Here is a 21,626-nt window from a genome sequence, read left to right as displayed (position 1 = left end):
TTTGGTTTGTACTTATAGTGTAAACTTATATTCAAAGAGCAAGGGAGACAGACTTCATCTCTACAGATTTTGCTCAAAATTTGATAGAAATCTACAAATTTGGTGTAAAAACTGCATACAAAATTTTAACTGTCTAGCTCAAAGTTTTTTTTAGTTCTCTTTATCACACAGACAGACTAGCGTTTTGCAAAAATGTGTTTTTCGAACTTAGGGACGTTTAAATCATTTAGATTCGTCAAAATCTCGAATTCGAATTTATTGACGATTACTATACTTTCTCTATAGAAGTTATACGAGAAAATAAAAAAATTTAAAAAAAAAATTATGTTGGGAAAAGTAACTTGAAGAATAAGTTAAAAAAGAGAGAAATAGATTCAATATTTTAATTCGAAACATTTTAGTACGATAATGTTTGAAACTTAAATCGTCTGTCACTATAATATTCAAAAAACCTTTTTCTTCATTAAGGCAACGATAGTATGCACAAAATATGCGTTTAAACGCAGTAACTGTAAAACGCAATAACTAATAATATAAACGCAGTAACTAAAAACAAAACAAAAAAATGTAAGAGAAATATGCTCAAACATTTTTAAAAATTTATCAAAATTAAAGAAAAAAATTGTGCAAAAACAAAAATTTTTATTTTTTGAATTTTTAACTGGTGTAAAAATGGGTTTTCGGAAATAATAGGCTTCGAAATTATTGCTAAAAAACATTGAATTTTAGATTGATTTTTATAAAATATCCAATTAAAGTCTTGTAAAATATCTGTAAAAAAAATATATATTTATTTTTAATTGATATATTTCTGATTAAATTATATATTTATTTAATCTACCTACTATCTATAAGCATATTTGTCAATTTTTTTTTAAATGTGCGTTTATTTAAGTTGTTTACTTTCTTAGTAAAAAAAAATGATTTTTAAATATTTTAGGAAATTTGTGTCCCATAGATAGATAAAGTATCATTTATTTTCTCAGTCTCCAATTAGCTTAAAGAAAATCCGCAGATATAGAATTTCAGTTGGAATAATTATATTTCATAGTTAAAAAGACGATTTTAAACTTGCTATCTTTTCCCAATAACTTTGTTTCGTTTAATATAAAAAAAATAAGACTTCATATAATCAGGTGCATGGTTTATCGGATCATGCAAACAGAAATCCTAAAATTTAAGTTCAAACATTCGGGGAAAAAAAAAAAAAAATTCAGCGTTTGTCAGGAGTGGGGTTCGAACCCACGCTCTCTTTCGAGAACCAGAGCTTAAATCTGGCGCCTTAGACCGCTCGGCCATCCTGACTACGTTTAACGAAGGGGGAAAAAAGTTTAAACGTGGCACCTGTTCTTTATTTTGAATGCCATTTCACTGATTTATTTTAAATTTTACATTTGAAAAAGAATTTATATAACTGTTTTCATTTTATGCATTTTCAAGAGGATTTTCTATGAAAAAATGATCTCTTAATTATTATTTCCGTAGCAATCTAATTTTCAAACTGAAAATAAATCGGACAATTTATTACAAAATAAAAGATTTTTGAATGGATGAAACTTTTTATAATAAACTATAAAATTAAATTAAACTGATTATAATGGATGAAAGATTTAGAAAATCATTAAGACATAGGGAAAAAAATTGAAACTGAAAGTTGAAAGCAGAGTGAGAGGTAGACATAATTAAGTCAATTTGACGATCGCAAAACAGTAAATCCCTGCTGCCATCTAGTGTAAAAAATATAACATCAAACTTTTGTGGAAATTATAAGTAGGGTTTTCTTTCTTTGCTTTAACTTTTCAATTCTCCCCCCTTTTTTTTTCTTTGAAAAAAATCGCACCTTTAAAATTTAAGAAGTAGCGGATTTAAAATTTTTCAGGCAACCTGATATTCAAAGAAGTCGAAATTTTCCGTATTATTTCACGTTTTCTTAGACTAATACATAATTTCCTTATAAATTTTAAAGTAAAATTATTTTTCAAAGCAATAAAAATATTTATTAGGAAAATGCTGGCTGATTAGGCTGATCAGATTTACTGTACGGTCACCCTTGGCGCGATTTTTTTATATTGGCGATAAATCTTTTTATATGGCAACCCCTATCTGACCTAAAAAGTAATTGCAGTAACCCTATTGGACAACAGAATATAGCCGCCATTATTTAATTTTCGTTCGACCACGTTTTTTGTCTTTAGTGGCGAGATTTTGAAAAAGTCGCCAAGGGTGACCGTACAGTAAATTTTTACCAAATTTAAGTATATGTCTTGTGTTAGAATTATAGTTGCTACAGAATTGAGGATAAATTAAAAAAATAAAATAAGGATAGATGGATCACGCCTAAAATATTATCATGTTATCAAATTTCAGACTAGTGTTTGAATCGAATTTTTTTTTCAATAGAAGCTCACCGTTCATATTTTTAAATTATTCATGAAAGAATTGAAGTTCAGAAACAAAATTTCAATTCGGTATACAAATTCTAAGACCAGTATTGAAAATTAATTGCTCAAAATTAATAATTTTTTTTATTTCCAATGTTTTTATCTATTGTATTATCTCGTCATAGAATTTAAAATTAATAATTTTTATTTTCTTTACTTTCACCAATTGTATTATTTATTCATAGCATCAAGTCAAAGATAATGTATTTATTAGGTAATAAAAGAAATTAGTCTTGTTTTCGGTAGAAATTCAATTCACAGACTCGTTTTTAATAGAGATAATTAAAAACTATTAATTTCTGTCGGGGAAAAAGAAAAGAAAAAGAAAAAACTCTTCCTAGCATAATTCGCATGGCATTGCCCGAGACTTGATAAATGCCAGTTATATCAAGACCACGATAACATAAGGAAATAAAACGAAAAAAAGAGAAAAAAAAATAATATTTATTTTGCAAACTTCTTTTTCTTTGTTACAACGATTTCGTTTGGTAAACAACAGACGATAAAAATTGAAACAAATAACTGAAGATGAAGACATTCTTAAAAAAATAAAGAGAGAGAGAGAGACATTGAAATAAAAGGTTTGCTGTAAACGATCTATTGGAAGTTATATTAGTTTAAAAAAAAAAAAATTTGATTTTTCGTTTTTCTAATTAGGCGATTTGCGAAATTAACGAAAAAGTGAAATTCCACTCTTTTTACCAAATGTCAGCGAAGAAATTTTTTTCAATTCACCAGGAGAATAAATAATCAAAAATAAATAAATAAAGTTATTGTAATCGATCTTGTTTTGAATTAGATAGAATGATTGAAATATTGATTTCAAACAAATTTGAAAAACTTAACAAAATCAGAGTATTGAAGGCATCATTTTTATTTTTAATTCTAAAATTTTTTTTGAGGATATAACTTATTTTTTAAAAATTTCTCCAACTCAGTTAATTATATCAGAGATATAAAATAAATTATTTAGATCGGAAATTATTTGTTCTCCTAAATAGTATACTGATTTTTCTTTCTCTCGACAAACATTAGAAGCGATTCTATGGACAAAAGTGAACAAACTTCCAAAATAATACAAAACGCAAAATAAAAAATTTTCTGTATTAAATTTTAAAATTCCAATTTCGAAGTGTATTGAGTCACCATGAACAATTATTTGAGACCAGATTTCATGATTATAAGTGGAATATATTTTCTAAGACACCTCAACGAAATACGCGAATATTTCCTATTATAAATATGATTTCTTTTACATATAAGCATGCGCATTTTCAAATAGTTTTATGCAAAATATTAAACATTAATTTTCGAAAAACTGTTAAAAATTAGCTATTTTTAACAGTTAAAATTAGCTATTTTTAACGACCAGTTGGGATACTAGTTACAGTTCAATTAATAAAACCTTATATGCATAACTTGATGTCCGTGATTCCTTCAAGAAAATTGTTAATGCATAAAATTCAGACAATCGTTATAGACACTTTCTATTGAGTGCATGAACATTGATAATGGAATCGAGATCAGTGACATCATAGCAGTGGTGTAACTAGGGGTTGTATAAGCGAGGCAAGTATGATGGGCCCTATTATCAGAGGCGAGAAATCGAGGAATAAAAAAGACATTTAAGTAAAAAAAAAAAAAAAAAAAATTACATTTTTTTTTTATAAACCACTCTGAGTTCGAAAAACACATTTTTAACATTTGTCTGTCTGTCTTTTTATAAGATAGTTGAAAAAAGCTTTGAGCTTGACGGATAAAATTTTGAAACTTATTGGAGATTGATCGACTATCAGTCTGTACTTTCAAAAGTATGTACACGCGATAACTCAAAAACGCAGTGACTTAAATATATCAAATTTGGTACGTGATTTTGCGATTACAATTGTAATTCTGTAACAAATTTCGATTTCAATCAATTAGGGAAAAATGTGTCTAAAACACAGATTTGATTTTCGGATACTATTTAGCACATGCCAAAAATTAATTACCAAAAAAATTCGCCGAGAATTGCCTAATAGATTCAGTAAAAGTACTAAATACTCACCAGATGTTAATATTTCATAAATATTATATGCCAATGTTATGCAAGGCGTTTTTTGTTTACTCAAGATCCACAATTTTTTGCGGGTAGAGTAGGGGATAATTCCTTTATTAGAAAGTAAGTGAGAAAGTTTAGGGGAAACCACTGTCACGAAAAGCACTTCCACTTCTTCTGCAAAAAGAACTACAACTTCTAATTCTTGCTTGTAAATAATGTGAATAAAGAGTGTTCGTTATACAAAATGCGAGTTTTTCATTTGAAAGAGTAAAAGTATCTTTGAAGTAATTAAGATATTATTTACCCTTAATTTAAACGTGTTCACTTGTGATAAAAGATCCTATCGTATTTTACGAGTCAAAAGAATCTGATGATCCAGCGTTTTTTAGTAATTTGAAGTTAGTTTCTGTTTGTGTATTACTGAATGTTGGTACAACAACCACTTCCGCTGATTTTAAATAATAATCATAAGCAGGAATATCCTATTAATATAAATGAATCATGAGGATAATATTTGATGTAACTAGATATTCTAGTTTAATATCTAGAACGTAAACAATAAAGAACTAAGGCATCGGATTTGACATAAAGAAGCTCATAATAGCATATTTTTATTCATTAAACCTTCCAATTAGACAGAGAAGAATGTTTAGTGTTTTGAAAATACTAATAAACCGCTCAAAAATTTTGTAAATTAAACATAATCAGAAGAACTCGAAATAAATTTCGATAAAAATAAAAGTTCCAAAAGCAAGAATCATAAATAATAATAACTCGTCATGTATAAAATACGTCAAATGTCAAAATGACGTCATGATGTCAAACGTCAAAATGACGTCATGGATAAAATAACAAACTATTAATAGGATATTTTCGTTATCTTTAGAAGACTGAATAGAAATGCAGAATAACGTAGGCGGTAGCAATAACAGATTTTGATCGTTTTTTACAAAAAACCTTTAAAACTATGTTTGACATGGAATACTTTGCTGGAAATTCAGTTCTATCTTATAAGCTAGTTCAATATAAGAACTTTAATAGACAAAATGGTAAAATTTATCTAATGCATCATTTAATTAATGCACAGTATTTTATAATGACTGACTGAAAGAGCAACTTGTATATACAGTTATATAAGTTCAATGAAATCCAAAGAAGAAGAAAAAAGTACAAATTTCATAACATTTTTTAATATTTTTCGATATTGAAATTGTGTGCCATATTTTTACTTTTATTTTTTTAAATTATAGCATTCTAATTTCGTTGTCTTTATTTAATTTCAAACAAGTATTTTTGAATTTTTTTTTTATTCAGCATAAAAAAGTAAATTCATTGTACAATATCCTATACTCATTTTTTTTTAAATTTTCAATTATTGTTGCATCGATTGTTGAATTAAGGTATCCGAGTTCTTGAAACACACTTTCTTTATATAACGCATGTCGAATATTGCTGTGAAATAATATCCCAGTTAAATGTTCAACTCAATATTAATATAAAAAGAATTCAATAATCAATTTAAATTTTATATTACTAATTATTGACTCAAATTTAATAAAAAATTTATTATTAATTATTTAAAAAATGCACTTAGATGGATTTTTTACATCCTTCAGTTCCATGTATTTCAATTTTTAGAATTAAAATCAAAGAGTTATATACTGTATAATTAAATTAAAAACGTTTCTTAAATTCTGCATGGCAGTAAATATTTCTTTATTTAAATTTCAGTTTCTGGCATTAAAATTGATACTTTTCCATTTGTAAAATTTCTTAAATATGTGAAATTTGTGAAATTTTTTGAAATTTCCTTTTCAAAGGATATTAGAGTTTCATTTTTAAGTAATTCATGAAACATTGTTGCGTAATTAATGTTCCTGCATTTAATATCAATAATTAAAAACTATAATAAAATCCAGGCAAATTACAAAACAACACATCGTAACATGTCCTTTTATAGTAAATGAAATGAACAAACGTAAAACGTTTGCATTTTAAGTAATATTTGCAAGTTTTAGTACTTACATAAACATGCATTTAATAATTATAATAATAGCATTGTTTATAAGAATATGCAATGTATATAATAAATTATAACCGTAACTGTGTTACCCAATAAGTTAATTGTGTTAATTTTAAAATAATGACCAATTTTAATTGATATGCTCAATTAAAGATATCTACAGCTTTAGAAGTATGAAAACTCTTAAGTAGCTCATGTATTATTCTTAATAAATATACGACAAGTTTAATCTCGAATTAAAACTACTTAATACTTCAGATTTTATAGAAAAAGAAAAGTAGATTTAATATTTGTCAGCTATAAAATCATTAATGCTGTTTAACTGTTTTAGATTAAAATAAAATTCTTGATTAAAAAAGTTTTCTGAGATATAATGTTCTTTTTCAAAAAAAGTATTGAAAAATATTTTTAAAAACTGTTAAATTTTTTTGGGGGGGAGGACTGAATATATCATTAAAAAGATGATTTTTTAAAATTTTAAGATGATATAAATATTATTTTAGCACGATAATTCTTTCGGAAATTATCACTACAACCACCGAAATTTCGCTTCATTTTTTTAGAAATTAATTAACTTTTTTCTTGAGTTCCGAAAAAAAAAAAAATCGCTTCGCTATCCACCTTTCAGCTCTCCAAAGTAAATTTGGGCCAAATTTAATAGCACTAATTCAAATGGCTTGACCTGTAAAATGCAAATGACCATACACATACATTTTCGCTTTTGGTATTAGAAAAGATTGTTGAACTACGGACATTAAATGCGGACTGCTCTTTCGTCTAAAGTGCATCATAAGGATGTATCACAATAATTAACAATTATGTTTTCGAAAGTTTTTAAAGTCGTTTTAAGAAATTTGCTCAGGAAGTTTTGACACATTAACAAATTCAAAAGGGTTTAAATAAAAAAATCTGAGTAGTGATTTGCGCGAAAGTGTAATATAGAAGAAAGATATAAAGCTAATATCCTTTACAATGACTTTATCAGGGACAGAACTGAAATATCTTGGAGAACTCTCAAAGACAATCACATATATTTCGACATATCAGTCAATATCTTCTGAAATATAATTCTAAATGCTAAAGTTTAAACAAATTTTTATTAATAGTATTTGCCTTTATAATCACTGAATAGATTTCTTATTATCTCTTATACGAAGTATAGAGAAATTATTGTATTCGTCAAAGAATTCGGACACGAAATATTGACGTTTTAGATTTCTCGGAATTCGAGAAACATATGTTTTGAAATTTTGTATATTTGTTTATGACAATGATAACTTAAAAAAATGCTTTGAGCTAGATTGGTGAAATATGACATGCAGTCTGTCTTTACACCAAATTTGTAAATTTCTATCAAATTTTGTGAGGAATTCAGTCAGTAGAAGTCTGTTTGCCCGACTGTCCAAATACAAGTTAACTCGTTAAGCACAAAACAAAGATAAAATTTGGTACACGGATTTAACATATGAAGTGTAGATATTTATCAAATGGGGAACTAAATTCGTGAAGGAGTTAATTGTTTGTTAGTCTGTATTTTCCCAAGCATATGAATGGGTTTAATTCAAAACCACAAGGATTTAAATATATGAAATTCAGGTCGGCGTCCTGGCATAGGGGTAGCGCGTCTTCCCTTGACCTGGGTTCGAGTCTGTGTTCTATCTGTGAGGTGTGTGAATGTGCCCCCCCCCCTGTAAAAAGGGGTTGTGCAAGCTAATGTGTGATAAGCTAGAAGTCAGACTTCTGCTAGAAGTCAGACATATAAGCTAGAAGTCAGACTTCTGCCATCGGGTGCTCAGGGGTCTTTACCCTCAGAAGCTACTGCACCCCCTGTTCGTGGTAACGCGGACACGACATCATCATCATATGAAATTCGATATGTAATTTTGTGACTACAATTGTAGTTCTATGTCAAAGTTAGGTGTTAATCAATTGAAAACAATGTGTCTAAACACAAATTTGATTTTCAAGTACCTGTCGTTAGTCGGAGATTAATCATCAATAAAATCGCCAAGGATCACACGATCGATTTAATAAAAATACGAAATTCATGCCAAAATTATTTATATACTTTGGCATGTATATTTACTAACTATATATATATATATATATATATATATATATATGTGGGAAGCGCTGACAGATCCCGTATCCTGTATGGCGCCATGCTGGCCATGTTGCGTCACGTCATTAATCACGTGATGCTTTCCCGCCATTATTGGCAGACGAGAGTTGGGCAGTGAGACTGCAAGACGTGTAGCTCACGCTCATGTATCTTTTATGTTCTATGTAGTAATGTTTTGTCCTTTGTACTTTAATCTTAATAAATATATTTCAAACATTAATGCTGGTCGTTGCCTTTTCCCACATTTTTGGGGGCTCGGCCTTTCTCGTGAATACCCCTAGCAAATCCCGCCAAATTGTGCTAAGAATTTTGATAAGAGTGGATTTTTGCCGTGGATATTTTAATGGACGTTAGTGCACGTTTTGGATGGATATGATTCAAGTGGAAACGTTAAAGGTTCAATTACTTCGTGTTCTTGTGCAACTGTGCTGACATATACTGGCTGCTTTAAAAAAAAAAAAGAACTTTTAAGAGTGAATTATTCGACTGCTCCCAACCAGGTAGGCGCAATTTTTTTCCAAGTTTGTAATTTATAGTATAGTACGTTACTTTATTCCATTCTCCCTTTAAATTTTAATCCCGAGTGAATGTGCATTAGTTCTGTTTTAATTCATTACAATGTCTTTAAAACTAGGCGATAGTGAATTAATCGCTAACTCCCTTAAATATGCAAAAACTAATTCCGTAAAATTGCTTAACTCTGTGTTAGGTTACAGTAATTTTGACCATTCTTCTCGAAAAAGAATGAGAAATTTTGAAAGATTTGAAAATTTAGATGTAGAAAAACATAAACAAGAATTGCTGAAGATTTTTTCTTTATCTGATTTTATCTCCGTTTCTGATTTATTACATTTAGAAGTAAACGAAAGTAACAAAGATAATTTGTGTGAAAATATTTTTAAAGCCCTAACAAATTTAAATGAATTTCAGAAATCGCTAGACATTAGTTTTTTATCGGAAACAGAAGAAAAACCTTTATCTCCTCAACAGATTTCTGAAACCGAAAGTTCAACAAGTAATGGGGGTAATAATTCTTCCTTCCCCATCCCCGTAACTTCAGACGAAACATTAATAAATAACAGTCAGGCATTAATTACTGGCGCCAAAAGGGAATCACTCGAAAATGATCCCTCGAATAAACAAACGATGAATGAAATAAACCTTCAGTTTTGTTTTTTATTACGCGATCTCTGTAGTAGTTGTAGAAATTTCACAGGAAATGATTCCTATTCGATTAAAAGATTTTTTTGTGATGTTGAAGAGAATTTTTCTCTTTTTCCTTCTTTAAGCGAACAACAAAAATTAATCTTTGTAAAGAGATTAGTTTCCGGCGCAGCTAAATCTTTATTCTCTCAAAGAAATCTAAATTCCTATCATGCTTTTAAAAGTGCATTCATTAATGAATTTTCCGATAAAGTAACTTCTATTGAAATACATAAACAACTAGAAAGACGTAAAATGCACTCGAATGAAACTTTTATGCAATATTTTATTGCCATGCGTGAAATTGCGAATCAGTCTGAAACCCTTATTGATGAATGTTCTGTTATTCAATACACAATAAATGGGATACAGGGTTCTCCTTCTGATAAAATTATTCTTTATGGTGCAAAATGTTATTCTGAGTTTAAAGAAAAATTACGAATTTTCGAAACTATCGTAAGTGCAATGAACGCAAATAATTCAAAGATGTCGTATTCTAGATATGCTAATGACGGCCAAAGACGTGATACAATACATAAAATCCCTGTCCAACAAAGAGAATCAAAATTGAATCTTAGTAATCCGACTAACAGTAAGACGCGTTGTTTTAACTGTAACGATTTTGGACATATCGCAAAGTCTTGCCCTAATCGTAATCGTGGTCCTAAATGTCTTTCTTGTAATTTTTTCGGACATAAATCTTCCGATTGTCATCGTACTACTCGGAATGACAGTTCTACCCCACGGGATAATGTCAACACTTTATATTTATTGCATTCTCCGTCGAATATGCATAAAGAGGTTGTTATTCTTAATAATACACTTTCCGGATTAGTCGATACTGGTAGTTTTTCGACACTTCTCAAACATTCTGCATGGATTAAACTAGGATCGCCGCCGTTGACGAATAACAAGATGACACTAACTGGATTCGGTTTTTCCCAAACTAAAATAATAGGTTCCTTTGAATCTGAAATTATTATTGACAAAGTTTTCCTGTTTTTATTTCTGTGGTACCTAATAATTGTACTACTTATGACCTAATAATAGGTTGCGACGTAATAAATCAGGCAAATTTGACAATTAAACCTGACGGTGTTGTATTTTCCAAAATTTCTAAATCTGATGATCCTGTTGAAACTGACAGTTTTATAATGGCTATTTCTGCCGAAACTCCCACGTTTGATATAGGTCCGAATATTTCTAAACAAACTCGCAATGAGGTTGAACAGATTTTGTTAGCCTATAAACCTAACAAAACTAAAACCACGAGCATCGCACTTGATATAACGCTTACTGACGATGAGCCAATTTTCCACTCTCCTCGACGTTTACCCTTTGCCGAACGTGATATAGTAAATGCGCAGATAGACGAGTGGTTAAAAAATGGAACTATAGAACCATGTTCTTCACCCTATGCTAGTCAAGTTGTCGTAGTTCGTAAGAAAGATGGAAAACATAGAGTCTGTATAGATTATAGAAAATTAAATCGTAAATTAGTTAAAGACCATTATCCACTACCATTAATTGATGACATTTTAGATCGTCTTCAAAATGCTAAAATTTTCAGTACTCTCGATTTGCGTAACGGATTTTTTCATGTGCCGGTAAAAGAAAAAAGTCGTTGTTACACCAGTTTCGTCACAAATACAGGTCAATTTCAATTCCGTTATATGCCATTCGGTTTAAGTTCATGTCCTCCTGTCTTTATGCGAAACATAAATGCCGTTTTTCGTGATCTTATTGCAAAAGGCATTGTCCTCCTGTATATGGATGACATCGTCATTCCCGCAAATAATGAATCTGAGGCTCTCGAACGCCTTAACACTGTTCTAAAAGTAGCTCGCGATTATGGACTAGATATAAACTTTAAAAAATGTCAATTTTTGTATAGTCAGATTGAATTTTTGGGTCACGTAGTAGAACACGGCAAATTGCTCCCTTCACCCTCCAAAACTAAAGCCGTTCTTAATTATCCTGAGTTAAAAAATGCAAAAGACGTACAACGTTTTCTAGGTCTTACGGGATACTTTAGAAAATTTATTCCCTCATACTCTACTATAGCAAAACCACTTAGTGATCTTCTTCGTAAGGACAGCCCCTTTCTATTTCAAGCTCAGCAAAAAACTGCGTTTTTACGCTTAAAACAGTTACTTTCTGATAAACCCGTTTTAACTATTTTTAATCAAGGCAGTCCCATTGAAATTCATACAGACGCGTCAATTGATGGCTTGGGGGCAGTCCTACTACAAAAATCCAAAGATGATAACAAATTCCATCCAGTGTATTATATGTCCAAGAAAACGTCTGACAGCGAAAGAAAATACACCAGCTATGAACTGGAGGTACTCGCCATTGTAAAAGCTCTTAAAAAATTCCGAATTTACATCCTCGGATCACACTTTAAAATTATCACTGACTGTAATGCATTCGTCAAAACGTTAAATAAAAAAGAAATGAATTCCCGCATTTCGCGATGGGCATTATACCTTCAGGATTTTGACTACGAAATAGAGCATCGAACCGGTTCAAAGATGACTCATGTCGACGCTCTTAGCCGAAGCCCATGCTGCATGATCATTCAAGACTGTGTCAATCTTCAAATTTTCAAAGCTCAACAGACAGATGAGCATATTACAGCTATAAAAGCATTACTTCAAAATGCACCTTACGAGAACTACATAGTCAAGAACAACATTTTATATAAGAACTTAGACGGAATCGATTTATTTGTCGTACCTGATGATATGCAGGCCAACATTATTAAATCCTGTCATGAACGAGGCCATTTTGCAGTAAAACGCACGCAGGAAATGTTAAACAAAGAATTCTTTATTCCGAACTTGAAAGAGAAAATTGAACGATGCATACGCAACTGTGTAACATGCATTCTAAATAACAGAAAACGTGGAAAATTAGATGGCACTTTGCATCCACTTGACAAAGACGATACTCCCTTTCATACATACCATATTGATCATTTGGGTCCTCTTCCCAGCACTTCTAAGAAATATAAGCATATTCTGGCGATCATCGATTCCTTTACGAAGTTTGTGTGGCTTTACCCGACCAAGTCCACCGACACCGCTGAAGTTCTCAATAAGCTCGAATGCCAAAGATCAGTTTTCGGTAATCCTTCAAGGATTATTACGGACAGAGGTACCGCTTTCACATCTACGTCATTCAAAGAATATTGTGAACAGCAGCAAATCACCCATATTGCTATTACAGCTGGACTTCCTAGATCAAACGGTCAGGTAGAAAGACTTAATTCTACTATCATATCTGTACTCTCCAAGCTATCCATAGAAAACCCTGAGAAATGGTATAGCCATGTTGCTTCCGTTCAGCAAATTATTAATTCTACATTTCAACGAAGTATCAATTCTACTCCATTCGAAATTCTGTTTGGAACTAAAATGAAATCTGAGCATGATATAAAAATCCTCGAAATCGTCAACGAAGAGATCCAGTCTGCATTTCTCCAACAGCGTGATGAGCTCCGTAAAGATGCAAAACAACAAATCCTCAAAATCCAAGAAGAAAATCGCCGTACCTACAATCTGCGTAGGAAACATGCTCAAAAATTTCAATTGAATGATCTCGTCGCAATCAAGCGCACTCAATTTGGCCCTGGTCTGAAATTGAAACAAAAATTTCTCGGACCATATAAAGTGATCAAAATTAAAGCAAACGACACATACGATGTTGAAAAGTGTGATTTCTTCGATGGACCATCAAAAACTTCAACTTGTGCAGAATATATGAAACCATGGTCCAGCAATATAGAACATATCACTTGAATTGTGTTTCAAAAGAAAACACTGAACACTACTTAAAGAGAAAGAGAACTATTTTCCTTCTTTTTGTGTGTGTATATTTGGACGATATAGACTTTGATTTTTTTTTCTCTGTTTATTTTGTGTTTTTATATTTTTATATGTTCAACACTAATATTATTTTTATTTTTAGTTAGTTATTCGATATTTCCAGTGCACGCTATTGTATTGCTATATACTTATGCTGTCACGGATGGTATGACTATTTTATTTGTTTTATCTTGTGAATATTTCAATTTTACAAATTATTTTCCTGTATTTGCTGTTTGTCTTATATATTTACTTCATTGTACTGTATACCATAAGGCGAGGTCGCCTATCCTGTCATGATGGCCGATGTGGGAAGCGCTGACAGATCCCGTATCCTGTATGGCGCCATGCTGGCCATGTTGCGTCACGTCATTAATCACGTGATGCTTTCCCGCCATTATTGGCAGACGAGAGTTGGGCAGTGAGACTGCAAGACGTGTAGCTCACGCTCATGTATCTTTTATGTTCTATGTAGTAATGTTTTGTCCTTTGTACTTTAATCTTAATAAATATATTTCAAACATTAATGCTGGTCGTTGCCTTTTCCCACATATATATATATATATATATATATATATATTTACTAACTATTGGTCGCCTATACCATGCAAGAAGATATTCCAGGCTTTATCCAAGATTCGCAGTTTTATGCGATGGGAGAGGAGGAGTGGCATCTTTATTAGAAAGTATGTAGGAAAATTTTATGGAAACCACTCCCCCTTACTTATAATTAGTTTAATTATCTGCTAGACGCGATTAGATGCATTCATTGATTGGCAGCTACATCAAATAACATAAAAGATGCTTTATATATATTTATATAGATTTAATTTATATCTTCCCCGGCATAACATTCGTGATCTGTGAAATGTGAGGATTGTATTTAAAAAAAAGAGAGGAGAGGCGCTGTATTAATATTTGCCCTGAGCGCCAATTTATATAGGCATGCCTGTGCATCAAGTGCCATTAAAAACATAACTTTTCGAGTAGTCCAACAGCATTGTTTTCCGTTATCGGAGCTTCACTTTCGATTTCGCCTCTAAATTGTACAAACAATAAATGCAACTTTTTTTTTTCTGAGTTTTATCACACAATTGAATATTTTATGAAATAATGAAAACGGTTTGAATTTCTTTGCGGCAATGAAATATGTTATTGAAAATTAAGCAAAAAAAAAAAAAAAAAAAAAAAACCTCGGAAAATTATCAAATCTTAAGAAGACATTTATTTAGCGTTATTTAGTTGCTATTATTAATCAAATAATTTTTTTAAATTTTAAAACGGTATTAAAAGTATTTTTGAACAATAATACTTTTGAAGAAGTTAAGTAAAAATTCCAAAATCTGGCTTGATTTTAAATTGATTATAATTTGATTAATTTAAAAATCGAATTTCAAGAAAATCTCTTTGAATTTACAGAATTTGATCTTCCAAAGTTTATATGTACACGAACAAGGTGACATATTCAGACACATGTTCTTCTTTATTATTAATAGTACACTACATCATTTTTCAAAATTTCCGTTTCAACATTAAAAAAATGATTGCCTTTGATTTGTATAAATATGTATCAGTTAAATTATTGGAATTGCCACGTTTGAGGTTTTGTTTAATGATTGAAATTAAGTTAATGTTTTAATCTGGAAAATGGTTTTCCATTTAAACACTTGAAGTGTAAGATTAGATTCATAAATCCGCTTAATGACAGGCGTGTTTACCTCGCATTTTATCTAGATTAATGACACTTTTTCAAGATAAACGAAAACTATTTTGAGATAGACTTCATAATTTTGAAATTTGTTCAGTTGGCGATATCATGGCAGGAGTTTCAGATAAAGAACTGCTGAGAGGAAGAGAATGATTTTTTTTTTTTAAGTGAGTAGTTTTGATAAGGTACAACTTATTCAATGTATTAGCCTAAAAGCATTTACCAATAACCTTTTAGAAGGATTTTTTCGACCGAAAAAATTATTTTGTATTTTCGTTCACTGAGAACCCTATATATTATTTCTGTTTGACAACTTTCCTTTTTCTGAAGTAACTAGGAGATATGTTAAGGCAAGCTGTTATCGTGTTAAAAATACTTCAGATCTGTTATCTGAAATATTATTAAATATCAGAAATATTATGTGAAATATGAGATCAGATATTTCAGACCCTGTTAATAATATTCAGATTTAAAAATATTTGAGGCCATGCAATTCTCTCTTTTGATAACCTTTATTTCCTTGTAGTATAGTCTTCTTTATATATAACCTTCAAGCACAGTCAGCCGGCGTCCTGGCATAGGGGTAGCGAGTCTTCCCCGTGATCTGGGTGTCCTGGGTTCGAGTTCCAGTTCGGGTACGGTTGTTCTTCTGTTCTATCTGTGAGATTTGTGAATATGCCCCCTCCCACCTATAAAAAGGGACTGTGCAAGCGAATGTGATGCGTGGGTAGGTGAGACGTACTCTTGGCCCTTGCTGGCGCTACTAAAAAGAAGAGACGCACCTTCCTCTTAAAGTCGCTGACTTCGCCTACGGGCTTGCTCATGGCAAATGCCATTAGAAACAACAACAACAAGAATAGTCAAATAAAACAAATCACTATAATAGCATCAAATAAATAGTGATTCACTAATAGGAAGGCAGTCAATGTCAGATAAATTTTTTTAAAAATTTACCTGACAAATATTAACAAATAAAAAATATTAACAATAACTGATCACTGAAGTGATAATATCATGAATCGGCATAAAAATAAAGTGATAAAAATTGGATACGCTTTCTCATTAAATTTTGTTGGAATCTAGCATGAAAAATGTAATTAAAATTATAAGTTTTAGACTTTCTTGGGAAGTTACGAAGTGAACTTCCTATTTAGTTTTGGTATCATAAACTTTATGATAACACAGGTAAATTAATGAATTTTAACATCTGTATTTTTAAAATGTTAGCTTTATAATGTAAATACCGGACTGCTTCTATGAACGTTTTTACCGTGGTACTTAATTCAATTAGTTAATTAATGGAACTGCAAAATAATATTAGAAACAAGCTGATCGCCTGGAAAATACATTGCAAATAATTGATAACATAATTTGTCGAATGCTAGATGCTCATCAAGGGCTTAAATCCCTTTAAAAAGTTTATAAAATTTCACAGTTAAGTGAAATTCCTGACTAGAAATGTATTTTAATAGTTGAAATATATAAGATTTTTTATGTGTATAATTTTGAACATACAATATTTTAGTATTCCATTTGTACCATAATGTGTATAATGTGTACATTTGGAGTACCGGTGGTTTTCGTAACTAAATTAGAGGGGCAAAATGGTAGCAAAATGCCTGAGTTACCTGACACAAGACAGACTTTGGGATTCTGTCTTATGTCAAGTAAGACAGAATCCCAACAATGAAGTGGACTAATAATGACTGATAATGACGCGAACCAAAGGGGCAGGAATATTTTTAACCCCGCCCTACGTTGTAGATTTCACTGGACATTTATATATAAATACAAAGTCAACAAATATGAACAAGGCATTAGTAGATAAAAAAAAAAAAAAATAGGAATTTTTAATAGCCTGACCTAGCCTACTTGGTTTGAAATGCACAGTGCTAATTGTTTAAAATCCAAGTTAAAAGAAAAAATTAAAAGCAATACTAACTGTGCTAATTAAATTATGTCAGCAATGGTAATGATATTATCAACACAGAGATATGTTTGAAAAATTGCTCAAAAATCAACAAACACATTGTATGAAGCATTGGAGAGAGATAACGAAGCTTGCATTATGACTACGTGCAATCTGACATGAGGTATTGACAATCATTTGTATCTTCTACAATAGTGCGATTTAAACTATGTCCACAACGTCTACAGAATTATCAGTACAGCGATATTATGTCCGAAAAATGAAGACAGCAAAAAATCAATGGACACATTGTGCAAAATATTACGAAAAGAAATTGCAAAGATTGCAACCACGACTGCGTGCAATCTGATGTAGAGACTGACAACCATTTGTATTCTTTTAGCTCTTTATCTAGTTTAAACATCCGATTAATTCATCTTGAAGAAAAACAACTTTTTCATTTAGATTAGAAATTTAAATGACAAGCAAAACTGAATCAATGGAGCAAGAAAAATATCATTCATTTCTCTGAATATATTGTCGCCACTCAGTTAATTGGCTGGGAAATGGTATAGAACCGATTAACCTTTTCCCTATCTGGTGCAATCGTGCTGTTCATCATTTCCCTTGCATACTTTTTTTCATCATTTCAATCATTCATTTCCTTTATCAATCATTTGACAGATCATTTCTATTGAAAATTGCCTTTGCAATAATTGTCAATAAATCTTAAAGATAAACACTTTAAAGAGCTGGATTATATTTGCCAATTTTGTATTTACACAGAAACAATTTATATATCTCTTTATTCCCAAGAATCATTAACATTAAAAAAATATTTTTATATCAATTATCGAAAATGAAAAGCGAATTAAGATAATTGCATTTTGATCAACTATTCTATGCATGTATTATATATACGCTAATATTAATAAATTATTTTAATATTAAATATATTATTAAATTATCCTGAATATTTAATTTCAACAACCCATCAAAAGATTAATTTTTTTTTTAGAGTGGCAGAATTGAATGTGTACGGAAGTTTCGCACGAATTTGACGGTAAATAATATTTCTCAGTCTAAACAACATGTAAAATATGAATAATTAAAGATGTTTTGCATTCAGTCGTTGTATCCCCCATTTAATCACAAACAATTACCCCCTCCTTGCCTTGGCATCTGGAATAAACTGAATGTCTGAGTCTCTACTATTGAACACCATGGTGGGCACAAAATTACGAGCAGTTATGCACCATCCTCATAGAGGTACGTTACGTCATCGGTTGTGAGTTCAGAAAGCACAAACATTATTATATCCACTAAGGCTCACCACTCTAATATTGGGTGCCCCCCCCCCCTCCGAATGGGAATATCAACCAAAATATCATATAAAACAAAATTTAAAAATAAATTCTTTTCACAATTCTGGAAATTCCAATTGTGAGAGTGAAAAAAAAAATCATTATCGCAATTATATCCAAACCAAAATATACCTTTATACATGTACCCGGAAATTTATGACGAAAATGGTTTCATTCTGCTACATGAAATTATGCAGTTTTAAATCCACATCTTTATTATGGACCTTGTAATACATCTATTTCCTTCACCTAATTACAACACCTGCTTTCCTCTTTTGCGTTCGATATGAATGGAAATAGGATTGTTTCTTAACCTAACTACCCATATACGTTTGTTTATTTTATGCAATACTGGTGTTTGGTCTAAACCGCTGTGAATATGGTAATAGTGTGAAATCTGAGTAACCGATTTGGAAATTAATACAAAGAATTTAAAAGGATTGATTTCTAAAATTAAAACTCTTTTTTGTATTGCAGAAAATAATCCTTTTGATACATCGGTTAATGACCTGAAATGTTTAAAAATATTCCTATCATTAATTTTAAAAAAATGTTGCGATTTCTGCACAAAACGATGAATGGACAGTATTTTAAATTTTAAAGTGACGTAAAAAAATTTTTTTTTCAAAGAAATCATTGAAAACTATTTCTAATTAAAATCTAATTTCAAGCGTTCCATGGGAAACACAATTTTGGATATTATTTGAAGAATTTTAATGATGCCAAAGTTGATTACGTAAAACAAAGACATAATTAGTTGTAATCGTTCGTATTCTGTGAATTATGTGTATGGAAATATAAAAGAATTCAGAACTCTCAATTTTCAAATTAACAAAAATTTTAAGTGATCCACTTGAATTGTGGGAATAAACTTAGTAAAATAAATTTAGAAATTTAACTCAATGCTATTATTTGTAAGTTTTAATAATATAATTTTTAAAGCCATATAATTTTTCGAATGATTATAGCTTACCATCATTATAAATTTTATGAATATTAAAATTATTCTTAATTAAGAACCAAGAATCAATTTCTTCTTGCAGCAAAACCTCAAATTTTAAAATCTAGAAAATGAAGAAGAAGATGTACCAAATTAGATCAAAATAGAATGTTTTACATTTTTTCAGTATGAAAAAAAATAATAAGGTTTCTGTGATACATTTCTACAGAAAAATGGAAACCTGTACATGGTTTCCATAGCAAACACTGTTTTCTTTTAAGAATAATTTCTGAAACTTTGTAGATAATGTGAGCTTATACAACTGTTCCGATGTTTTCGTGTAGACAAGGCAATATCGACTGGGCTCGAAGCTGCGCCATTTTTCTTTTTCTCGCATTTATGTGCATATCCCTTTCTTTTAGCCATTCTGTGATCAATTTATGAAGTTAACAATTCTCCCCTTTTTTTATTATTCTTTCATGTTTTTCGTTTCTGAAATCAGGATTGATATGCTTTCTGGAAAACGAGCCTGTCAATCAGAATACGAAGTCTTGGAAAGCAATCTGTTTAATGGACTTACTGAATAAACTAGAAAAGTTTTTTGTTATTCTTTTAAGAACATATTTCATAATGATATTATTGAATCAAGAAAAGTTCTGCAAATAATAGAATTGTGCTTTTATTCAATATTGGTGTGGGATTCAATTTTAATGAATTGCATTTCGTACGGCACGTGAAACGAATTATCGTATTTTTTAAATTATATACTTCAAAAGTTATTTATTGACGTCAAAATTCCAAACAATATTTACTGGAAGCCATTAACATTTCAAATGTTACTGTCCAGTGAAATTAAAATGCTAGACCAACAATCTCGGCAACTGATAAACGCTTTATTCCGTGAAAAATACAAAGCAAGGAGTTGGTAAAAACCCTTCCGAGCCGTAATCAGAGAACATCACTTATAGGTAGGAAGCTGGTCCTGAATACAAAACAGCTGAGCGCAAATAACTAGTTATCTCACTCTGCGATCAAAGACAGAAGATAGAAAGACAGAACTTTTCTTCGTGCGAATTCTTCGTCTTTTGTAGGCTCCGGGCAGGTAATGAGTTTTCTAGAAATATCTAGAACTCTCAACTCTTAATGGAGATATCGCCATAAACCTTGTATTTCCTAGAACCTTCATTTTTGTCACTCAATGGTCGCTGAGTTTGTTACCAATATTGAGCTTCTTTGACTTAGCATTTATTCAGCTTCCATTAAAACATCTATAAATTTCTTATATTAGCAATGATACTGATGTTGCAAAAAAAGCAATATTACAGATTCGTAATAAACTGATACAAAATTGGTACTGACAGTTACGGTTACATCCTTAGTTTGTTTACCTTTGAGTAATAGAATTAACAGTATGTTTTTATGAGTTAATTTTTTTTTCTTTGAAAAAACTAATCTACAATTTTTTATAACTTTGCAAGTATTTTTTCAACTATCGGAACCAAGATAAATTAAAATGGTATAATATCTACTACAATGTTTGAGAAAAGTCATCTGAGTGTAAAGGATCCAGTAACTTAAAAAAAAATTTAAACTGATGCAACATTTTTTAATAAAAGCTATTTGCTAATCAGGAAAATCCAGGTCCATTTCTGTCATCTAATTCCAGTTCAGGTTAAGCATTCGAAATTGGGGAGTATTTCTAATAATCGGTGACATCTGCCAATTTACTAGTATCCATTAAACGAGATGATAGTATTAAAGTTACTCGATTAATCGATTAATATCCCTTTTCCGAAAAACAGGAAGACCTCTTTATTTCACATATATTATCTCCATCGAAATTCTACATATTTTATACCATTCAAATGGGTCATAACGAATAATAAATCCCCTCTTCAATTCCTGGTAATTGTCATCCCCTTTCAATCATTAGGGGAGAACAATGAACCGATAGATCATTTGTGTGTCGGCGAAGAATTTTAAGAGCAACTATTAATTATTTCCTT

At 30.6% G+C, this 21,626-nt stretch overlaps 1 protein-coding gene and 1 non-coding gene across 2 annotated transcripts in view; one reads left to right on the top strand and one right to left on the bottom strand.

Annotated features, from left to right (window-relative positions):
• The window catches only part of LOC129984030 (uncharacterized), a 127,899-nt gene that overhangs the window by 48,251 nt on the left and 58,022 nt on the right, over positions 1 to 21,626 (top strand). The gene's annotated exons all lie outside the window — the stretch shown is intronic.
• On the bottom strand, positions 1,222 to 1,305 carry Trnal-uaa (transfer RNA leucine (anticodon UAA)). The gene has a single exon. It is a non-coding gene; the product is annotated as a tRNA-Leu (tRNA).

This window comes from Argiope bruennichi, chromosome 9 (assembly GCF_947563725.1).
Source record: "Argiope bruennichi chromosome 9, qqArgBrue1.1, whole genome shotgun sequence".
In the NCBI taxonomy this organism is placed as follows: Eukaryota; Metazoa; Arthropoda; class Arachnida; order Araneae; family Araneidae; genus Argiope; species Argiope bruennichi.
Note: the sequence above shows the minus strand (reverse complement) of the source record. Positions and strands in the feature narration are given on the sequence as shown.